Source organism: Ascaphus truei, chromosome 4 (assembly GCF_040206685.1).
Source record: "Ascaphus truei isolate aAscTru1 chromosome 4, aAscTru1.hap1, whole genome shotgun sequence".
In the NCBI taxonomy this organism is placed as follows: domain Eukaryota; kingdom Metazoa; phylum Chordata; class Amphibia; order Anura; family Ascaphidae; genus Ascaphus; species Ascaphus truei.
The window spans coordinates 309,992,916-310,003,663 of NC_134486.1; the positions used below are offsets into that span (position 1 = coordinate 309,992,916).

General features: G+C 48.6%; 1 protein-coding gene across 2 annotated transcripts in view; it reads left to right on the top strand.

The window, feature by feature from the left end:
- LOC142493587 (interleukin-20 receptor subunit alpha-like) overlaps positions 1–5,834 on the top strand; it is a 48,140-nt gene extending 42,306 nt beyond the window's left edge. For both annotated transcript variants that reach the window (XM_075597833.1, XM_075597834.1), the window contains one exon: positions 5,165–5,834. The gene's annotated coding sequence lies outside the window, so the exon portion shown is untranslated. The remainder of the gene's footprint in view (positions 1–5,164) is intronic.
- The last annotated feature ends 4,914 nt before the right edge of the window (positions 5,835–10,748 follow it).

Below are 10,748 nucleotides of genomic sequence, written 5' to 3' on the forward strand. Positions count from 1 at the left end.
TCTGCACCCTTCCTTCCTTCACAGCTCCCCAGCTCCAACTGACAAACGTGCTGCAGTCCAAACAATGTATCCACTTTCCTTGCCTGGCCTTCCTAAGCCCTATTGGCTCCCTGGTGTCACATGGGGCATACAGAGGCTCATGGGACTCGTAGCCCCTGCTCAGAGTCTTCCCTGGTAGGCTAGGGGTTCGCGGGCTTTTGTTACCCTCCACTGCGCGTGTGCAATCTTTCCCGGGCTTTCTCTCTTCTCCCTGAGCTGTCCCTATGCTCGCGCGAGCTATCCCTAGCTCTGGGGCTTTCCCTGCGCCTACGCGTCCACTGCGCATGTGCGAGACGGTCCTCAATGGTGGCGCCCTGCCCTGCGGCCGCCAGGACTTTAGAGACGCGATCGCGGCCTTAGCAACGGCCCGATCGCGTCCCCGGCAACCGGCCGCAGGCAGGGGAAGCCGCGCTGCTCCCTGCTCCAGCCCCCACCCTTTGAAGCAGCCGTCGGGTCTTTCGGCACCCGCGATCGAGCTGCCCAAGGGGAGGGGGGTCTCAAGGAGCTGCGGGAGCTCCAGGCTACACTCTCCCCCTGGTGGAAAATCCAACGTCCTCGCTTGGAGAACGCCATACCCTGACATAAGGTTTATACAATTAAAATGCATGGCACAGAACATACAACACGTGTCGAATTTACCCTTCAGGTTACATTGCACTTCACACCAAACTATACCCGAGACTAGCTGAGACCATTTGTGGGGTGCCCCTCTAACTCTGCCAGCTCCTCTAATACTGCTGCGTCTGCTCACTGACTCACAGCTAGCAGGAGACACTGCAACAATGTTGCAAACCTTCACGTGCCTCTCAGTGAACAGAGCAGCACAACAACAGGAAACTGACTTCTAACTTTAGGCAGTGCTGTATCTTATATCACCCCCCGGAGAACAAACCTGCTCTGTACCACTAAGTGTGGTACAATGCATGTTGTCACTTCCTTTGGGGACATATGACACCTCACCAGGGTGTGAGGGCAAACCTCCATGATAACTACTGGCATTCCTGCATACTTACCAGGTTTACTGCCAGCATGAGAAAGAGATATGTACACCAATCTTACACATGGCTACATTCTCCCCCTGGTGGAACCCCAACGTCCCGGCTGGGATCTAAATTTGCGGAACCTTCCTTCAGGTAGCACTGCAAAACATAACAACACATTACAGTACATATCTTTTCATCATACAATAACAGATACATCCTAACTTTAGATGTATAACAACTAGGATTACCCCATGCTGGAGTATCCATTACTGGGACTACTCTACCCTCTTAAGGTGGCTTGCGCAGAGCATGGTCCACTGGGCTTAGAGCATCAATGCTGTAACACTCTAGGGGACATACTGTACACCCACCATCAGCCCATAACTCTGGCTTGGATGCTAGTGGACTGAGAGGATCATGCCCATACACCTCCCTAAGGCCTCTCTGGGAGATGTAGACTACCCCCTCTTGACTACACCACGTCTCATCTAACCCGCCAGAATCCCAATTTTCTGAATCAAGGGAACCCATTTCAAACATAAGTTCGTTCTCCCAGGGACGATGAAAATTACGTACCAAATTTTGGCGATCCCTAATAACTCTTCCTGAAAGTGAGGGCACATAGGGGGTTTCCCGGGCAATAGGCACCATATGAGCAACATTACCCAAATCCCCAGATGAAACTCCCAATGTTCCTGGAGACCCAAAATTTGACCCAAGGCTCTTAGGATCACATCCCACCATAACAGTACGATTGTCATCATTAGTGCAGTATAACATTCGTTGCATAAACATTTCCCTCCCCGACCCCTCATCGGAGACAAAACAGTCACCCCAGTCCAGATTTTCCCCAGTCCATTCTTCAAAAGTGGCTCGGGACTCCCCAGACAACCCTTGGCTAGACTGGGACCCATAGGAAAAAGTGACAGGTGCAGGGGTTTTAACTATGGCCTGGGGTTGGGCATCGGGAAACACTGCCGGCATACGCGGGACTACGACCCGCAACTTCTCGCTACCTTGCCCAGTACCATCGGACTGGCACTCCGGTTCACTCGCTTCCTTACTCCCAGGCTTCCGCAGGGCCTGCTGGCTCTTCTCGGACCCAGGCAACCGGGTACAGCTGCTTGGCCGAGAGGACACGGCCATCTCGCTGGACTCGCCGCCATCTTGCGTTGGGTTCCCAACCGGAACCTCTTCCTCCAGAACGACATCCGCCATTGCCACCACCGGCGCCTGTGGGGGGTTAGGAGGTTCCTCACCACTCCGCTGGCTTGCGATGTGTTCCTCTGTGGTAGGCCGGACTGGCTGTTGTAGAGCACACGGGCCTACATCATGGTCCGCAGCCGATGGGATAAATGTCTCTTTATCTTCAGCTTCACTTGTGTGGTCCGCCGGCTGGCGCATCACCACAGCTGGTTGACTACTGTCTTCAGTAGTACAGGATGGGGATAGAGACATCTCCGCAGGGGAACAGCGTCGGGGTGCTTCGCATTCGCTGATGGCCATCGGCCTGAAGCGGTCCTGCTCCAGCGGTACCAATGGTAGCGATCCCCCTTCTCCCTGGGCAGTCACCTTACCCTTCGTTGATTCCGTCAGGAATGGTTCCATCATCTGGGGTTCCGGTATTGGAACCGGATCTGGAGCCGCGGTTAGGGCGCACGGGCCCTCTGTAGTTGAGGTAGGCTGGTTAGCCGCATCTTCCGCTACGGGTTCCGTAGCACACAGCAGCACTGGTTTTAGGAACTGTGCCTCGCAGCAGGCACACTTGGGTCCCCAGCTCAATTCGCCATCAGGAAAAGCACACTTGGGGCATAGGCACCGGACGTACCTTTTTCCTTCGACTTTCACTACCTGAACCCCTCGTGGTCGCTGATAAGGATCAAAGTTCATACCACCAGAGAGTTTAAGGTCTTTCTGTAAGCACGGGCACAAAAGAAATGTTACATACAGTCCCTCTGCTGGCCAAACACCATACAACTGCGGATGTGGTTCGCTGCATTCTGTTTCTTTCTTAGGGGAAACAGAAGTTGCTACTGGCAGTTCACTGTGCTCACTCCCCCTGGTGGACTCTAGAGGAGGGTCTCGTAGACTTGTAGGCTGACCCAGCACAGGGGCGGAGTCAGTCATAGTCCATGAGGGCGCGGCTCCAGCTTTCGCGCCAAACTCCCCAACGGGGTGGAGTTTTCTCGTTGGCACCAATCCTGGCCAACGATTAGCAAGCTGCAAAGTTGCAAGACTTTCTGCAGCTGGCCCACGCGGTGTCCCGGGAACGCGGGAACCGCCATTTTGGTTTGTATTATCTTTCTGCATCACATTTGAGGTAGCGTTTGGCTGTTTGTATATTGAATGATAACAAAGTCCATTTCGTTCCTCCCAACTAGCAACACTGTCGTCCTCCCTAGCCTCAAGGTTACTTTCCCCAGAGCATAGACAGGACAAACCCGGCGCAGCCACGGCTGTCACGCGAGTCTCCAACAGGCTCACAAAAGTCTCTTCTGTAGCTTGTTCTTCTTCCACGCACAGGTCATATGCGTGTTCCTCGTTTGCCCGCCTTCCTGGACCTTCTGCGCTCTGCAGATTCTCCATTCTGACGGTTCTCTCTGCCCCCTGCCATCCTGGACCTTCTACTCTGTGCAGATCCTCCATTCTGACGGTTCTCTCTGCCCCCTGCCATCCTGGACCTTCTACTCTGTGCAGATCCTCCATTCTGGCGGGGCTCTCTCGAGAAGGGACACTTTCTACCAAGGAGTGGTTCTGACTCTGTGCTGAACTACTCACAGTGCAGGGGCGGGTTTCAGGTTTTGGCACCCACACCCAACCCGGACAATACTCTGCAACAATTTCTTGCACAGTCCTGGTGCTCCCCCGACTTGGCGGGAGCCGCCATCTTAGGTGTGACTCACTGCTTGAGAGAGCCTCCATTCTTGCGGTCGCCATTCTTTTCTCTGTTATCACACATGGAGCTCCTCTCTGCGGGGCAGCTGCCACACCGATGCAATAAAATGCCTTGTGCACCACCTTGTGTACCTAATGTAGATCTGACTCGTGTTTGCACTACCTCAGGCTAGGCTCACTCTTTCTGTGTCTACTGTAACACGTTCCTCCAGTCTGTGCTCCTTGGTAAGTGGTCTGGAATGGAGACTAGAGTACTCTGGCTCTTCCATGCAGTACTTTGGGCGTCGACCTACTTTTGGCTAGCCTAGTGCGGACCCGTCCAGAATTCCTGCTCTCAGTTACCAGTTTACCCTTTAGGCGTCCCCCGCTAGCGCTACCTCAAGGCGACTAGAACAGCAATAGCCCCCGGCTCCAGACTCACTAACCCCTTACGGATCCCAAGGCGTCTTTGCGGCATGCATCTCCAGCATCTCCCTGACTACCCCTGGCTCCGTCCCACGCAGCACAAAGTGGCAGCAGACACTTCTCTCTTTCCTTATGTGTGCCTAGCAAAAGCCTGTCCTGTTAACAGGTATCTCAGCAGCGCCTCCAATTGTAACGGGTATTCCCTCTGGCCTGACCCACCCAATCTCATATTGGCCCGTGTAGTCTAACCAGTCTCCCATTACAAGGCGTGTGTGGTGGTATGGGCAAGCTGCCCCTCACAGATAACAGCTCAGCCACTCATCTCTTTGCAGCACTCTCTTAGGAAGGTCCCTTGTCCCTAATAGAGCTGCTTTCCACCTTTACTCTCAGAGAGAGATTGCCCAGCTTCTCTGGCTGCTGTAATCTCCTCTCCTGAGCTGCTTTGTCTCTCTCTTGAGCTGCTCTGTCTGTCAGCTCCTCTAACTCTGCCAGCTCCTCTAATACTGCTGCGTCTGCTCACTGACTCACAGCTAGCAGGAGACACTGCAACAATGTTGCAAACCTTCACGTGCCTCTCAGTGAACAGAGCAGCACAACAACAGGAAACTGACTTCTAACTTTAGGCAGTGCTGTATCTTATATCACCCCCCGGAGAACAAACCTGCTCTGTACCACTAAGTGTGGTACAATGCATGTTGTCACTTCCTTTGGGGACATATGACACCTCACCAGGGTGTGAGGGCAAACCTCCATGATAACTACTGGCATTCCTGCATACTTACCAGGTTTACTGCCAGCATGAGAAAGAGATATGTACACCAATCTTACACATGGCTACAGAGGCAAAAGAGGAGAAATTCTGGGGGGAAATACCTTGACTATACAGTATGTGTAATTTATTAATGATTAATCTTGTTTTTACCCCACAGTTGCTCTATTTTTGCCTTGATACATAGGCGTTGCAAGAGGATACTGTTTAGCCTCATACAGTATTTAATGACTGTCATGATTTGCAAGATATAGAGAAGTGATAGATGCAAAATGCTTTAAACTGTTGCATTTTTTTATTAAAGTCATACAGTATCTACAGGCTACGTTGAGAAGGAAATTGAATATACCACAAAATTCAGTGGGTTTTGACCTCAGATCTTTGTTGACCTGTTCATTAAATCATTATATGAGGGAAAGGCAACTCAGATACTCAAATAATACTATATCTGTCACTTTATTTTATTTTTTAACTATGAGTCACAATTTTTAACTTTGCAAATATTGTTTGTGTATATTGTTACTTTCATTGGTATCATTCATCTCTGTTCATCTTAATACATCTCTTTCTTTGTGACTTTTAATTAAATTCTCATATGATGGAAAGATAACTCATTTATTTAACTGTGAGCCACAATTTTAATCATTGTTAATGTTATTTCTGTTTTTATTGTTCCTTCCTTTACATGCTATTTAATGCCTTGCCGCACCATAATGGATGCAATAAAGTCTGCTACATCTGTATTCTTTGTCAGATTGGAATTCGAGGCTGTTCATGTGTGCACACATTAAAACAGGGGTGCGCACACTTCTTGAGCTTCACTCCCCTGCCCGGGAGCCACAGCGTTCGCGCCCCCCCTCTCCAATGACTCGGCATCAAATGACAGCGCAGGTCATGTGATGTCACGTGACCCTGGCTCGTAATTTGACACTGTGTTGCCATGGCGATGCGTCGCCAAAGACCCAGCAGAGAGCAGGTGAGTTACAGAGGCCTCACTCCTCCCCCGGCATTTAATTTAAACGCCATGGGGAAGAGCGTAACCGCCTGACCCCCCCCCCCCCCACCCCCTACAAATTTTGCGCACCGCTGGATTAAAGCACACATAAATAATATGTTTTATAATTGCATGCATGGCAAAGCATGTCAGACTTCCAACTTAGAACCAGATCCACAAGAGGGTGCTAAACGTCAGCACGTCTTATTCCCTTTGACTTGAATGGGAGTGAGGGCGTGCTAAAGCTGAGTACTATTTTGTGGATCTGGGCTGTGGAATGAGGAAGCTACTCAAAATGCAGTAAGACAAACAAAAGGCAGAAGGTATGGGAAATAACCTGGTCTCACTTAACCTTTACACACATTTTCAAGATAACTAAAATGATATATGTTGCTGTAAATCTTTTGCTTTCCAATCTTTGCAGGTCAGTTAGAAAAGTTCATACGCTGAAGAAGATGATTTGCTTTGCTTGGGAAAATTCATAAATTGAATATGGCCTTGAACACCCGCAGTTCAGGCAAGTTGCCCACTACTGTACTTAGTGTGAAAAGTCCAATAAGTATCGGTGTGAACGTTATGAGAGGGGATACTATAGGACCACATTCAGTCATTTACGACATCAAGGGGCTTGGAAAGGACATTTAAATTATTTAAATGCCCGGTCCAAGCCCCTTGATGACGTATATTGTCCTATAGTATCTCCCCTCATGACGTACTGTACATTTCCATATTCGGTCATCAACGTGATCAAGGGGTAGAACAGATACGGAGACTGCTTCTGAGCTGCTCGTGGAGACACGGAGAGAGACTGCTTCTCTCTGGGATTCTTCTGTGCAGCTCTTTCAGACTGGTGGCTGGCCCGGCAGGGTTAATGCTGGTGGGGTCCAATTCAGAAGCATGAACCCCAGCACAGTTAATCCTCCCGAGCCGCTTCTGTTTTCAGGGGCATGATCATGCACATCTGCAGTGTGGTCCAGTGGCCGGGCATGAATATGGCACAGAGAACAGTAAGTCTTGCTACATTTGTATTAAGGATGTGCTGTCACCATTTATTGTTTTCAGTTAAGAATCATGCTCTATATAGTGAGTGCCTTTAGCAATGGTCTCCAACCTTTTTTGTGCCCAAGTGCATACTTGAGCGTTCAGGATAGGGTGGTGGTCACCAACCAATACGCACGCACACACGCACAATACACTTACATTGGGGGAGGCTTCCAGTGCTGAGCCAGTCCCACTCACGAATGCGGAAATTGGGCCCTACATCCGGCATGCAACAGCTGTTGGTGGCAGTGCAGTCACGGGCATCGCTTAATAGGAGTTCTCAGAGTAGTAGCTCCGGAGCATAATTGGAACAGCCCCACCAGAAGGTCTTAAATAAACTCCTGATCCAATATACATGGACGAGGTAGGCAACACACAGAGTGATGGGATATTGATCATTGAAGGCACAGTGCATTCCCACCACAGGCCTACTTGACACTATGCAAGAGCTTGCCAATCTAACTATTACTACGGGAAACAAGCATAAGTACCTCCATAGAGTAAGAGTGAAACCTACCAGAGTAAGAAGCACAGAGCAATCATATTATTTGCCACCAGTTAATGTCTGAAGTGAAGCTTGTCTGATATATGGTGAACATTATGATCAGCTGTGAATAAAGCTCTTGTTTGTATTATAAAAGTTCCCATCATTATTCTATCTGCATATCCACGCCCAGCCTGCACAGACCAGGCACCCTGAAAAGGTACGGTATGAGAGACTGAGAAATTCCTTGTGTATATACTGTATACTGTATATCCAACTCTATGTGAACTCCTCTAGAGCCGGGCAAGGAGGATTACATTTGGTGACCGTGGCGTTGGGCATGCAAAAGAAACGTTTTTGTTCGTTTGGGAACTTTTGGAGCGAAGAAAATGTTACTGTAATCTTTTTATACTTTTGAACTGTCAATGTGAAGAAAAGGTGTTTGAGGTTTCTTTACCAAAGTTTTTGTGGGTTTTCGGAAGTGGAACGTGTTTTGCAACTACTATACTGTGAAGATTATTTTAGAAAATGATAGTTGCCAAATACTGTGATTCCCCCGGTCTCTCATTAAAGAGAACTCATTTTTGCAAAAGTTTATTCAGAATAAGCAAGGATTGTGCAAGTTTTATCAAATGAACTATTTCGGTAGCCTCTATGCATTAGAAGCTGATTTGTGCAAAATAACAGTGTTAAGTTCTAGCTGCCAGAGTTCCAAAATAGAGAATGCAATACAAAATGTTGATCCCTGAAAGCTAACTACAAGTTCTGCAAAAGAGCAGGAAATTGATGCCCCTCGCAAGTGGAATGTTATGTGCACTAAGGACTGTATTGCTAACATATAGTGCTAAAAAAGTTTTTCTGAATTATAGTGGGCCCAAAATTCCCACTAAAGAAAATCATGCTAAAGTAAATGGGATTGCTATTTCCCACCAGTGAAATTAGGTTGCGAAATACAAGTACTGTATGGAGGACTGTTTGCAAACTTTAACTCTTGGTGCACAAAGTTGACAATGTTCAAGGATTGAGCATTGCATTGCATAAGTGTCCTGCAAAGAGCGTTTTGCATAAGAAAGAAGAAAGAGGGTCCAATTTTCCCGCTAAAAATAGTTTTCAGAAGTGATAGGGACAACTGCGTAAATGTTTCCCGCAAAGAAAGGGTTTCTGCAAAAGTAGGCGGGGTTATTTTTTGCCAACAAAAGGGTCCGTTGCAAAAAGGATGCAAAGATGCAACTACTATGGAGAACTCGCCAACCCCAGTGGCGTGAACATATGGCCACGCCTGTTCTGGACTGTTCTATGAGTCATGAGGCGTGAACCTGACTCGCCCCTAATAGTCTTGATAGAGGAGGGCACTTTTTTCATGAGGTAAAATGCACATGCGGGTTGAGTTTATAAGCTTGAGTTTAGTTTGAGTTGAGTTTATGCTTATAGTTGGATCTCTCTCTCCTCTCTCTTCTCTCTCTCTCTGCTCTCTCTCCTCGACTCCAGAATATACAAGAATTAGGATGGGGCTTTTTCATGATCAAACTACATAATCACTTTCATCTTGGGTTTGTACCTAATATTTTTGAATTAACAATAAAGGACACCAGTGTAGGAAATAATAGGCACGTTGCTAATTGAAATGTAATTTTATTCCCAGCTCTCTATTTCCAAGAGAGATTTCCATGTTCCTCATGCAAAAAAAAATTAAAAGCATTACAATTAAAGCTCAGGTCTTGGAGGGGGTTGTAACTTTAACAATGAATTTTCACAATTAGGAGATATATCTGAGATTTGAGCCTTCATTATTATATGTGATAGTTACCTGTAACAAGTTTGTGGTGGGTTCAGGTAATAGATCATCAACAGTTGATTGGGTCCTCCTTGCTTGTGCTTGTCTTTGATAAGTGTGCTCAGGGGCGCCGACAGGGGGGGGGGCGCGGGACGAGGGTGCCGGGCCCGGTGGCTATGGGAGGGCCCGGCGTCTGGACAAAGCAGTGAGAGCATTGCTGCCGGGCCCCAGATCTCCCCCAGCTGCAGGCCTCCCTCCACACTGACTGTCCCACGCTTCTGACGTCAGCACGTCACCGGGCCTCCCTCTCATGCCGGTGCGTGCCGGTAGCTCTGCACAGCTTACTTTTGGCATATATTGACAGAGATGTCCGGCACGTGCCAGAAGCTTGGTGTGGGACAGTCAGTGAGGAGGGAGGCCCTCTGCTGGGGAGAGCCGGGCCTGGCGGCAACTAGAGGCTGGCGGCAACATCCGGGCCCCTCACAGCCACCGAACACCTGGGACCATCCCCAAGATAAGTCTGTATTATATAAGTATGTGTTTTTTTAATATGTATCTGTTTTTTTTTATATATGTGCAGCCATGTCTGTTTTGGCTACTAATCTGCCCTGCCTGGCACGTAAGCCCTGGTACAGTGCAGGCAGTGTTAGGCCCAATCCGGGTTTTCCCCTGCAGTAAGCAGCTCCCTTGAGTGACAGGGAGCGGGACTAGGCCTGTGTTCTGCCCTATCAGGGTCTCAAACCTAAGCCCCTCCCCTAGGGTATTTAAGGGGCTGCACATGCAAATTTAGTGAGTGTTCTCTCCCCTGAGAGAGACTGTCCCAGGAAGCATGTGTGCAGGGCTCTGATCACCTTCCATCCACTCCCTTAGGGGATTGGGAGTGAGTACTAGTCCTTCTCCATCAGGGGCCTGTGCCTAGGGACCATCCTGAGGCTTGGAAGATAATTTAATCAGTTGAAGGCTGTATTCTGAAGTTGAAGTTCTTTTATATACTCCTGCCTGAGACTGCAATCTCTCAGGGGGAGTATCAGAGGGTAATACTGCAGGGACTGTCTCCGGCACTCCTGAAGCCTGCAAGAGATGGAGGCGCTGAAACACCAAGAGAAGAACTAAACATCACCTCAAAAGCCTGTCCTGTCTTCCCCATACCACCGGCGGAAAGCTCAGCATCCTGTGTGGCACTAGAAAACACCCTACACTTTACTTAAAAATAACTTTTAATAGTAATTAATTTAAAATATTGTTTGAAGATGACAACACGAAACAGACAAAGCAAACTAATAAACATGCCAGGCGCTTGGAGCCAGAAGCGAGAGCCCCTCGGTGCTCAATCCCACCACCCCCCCCCCCCCCTTTGCCCCCCT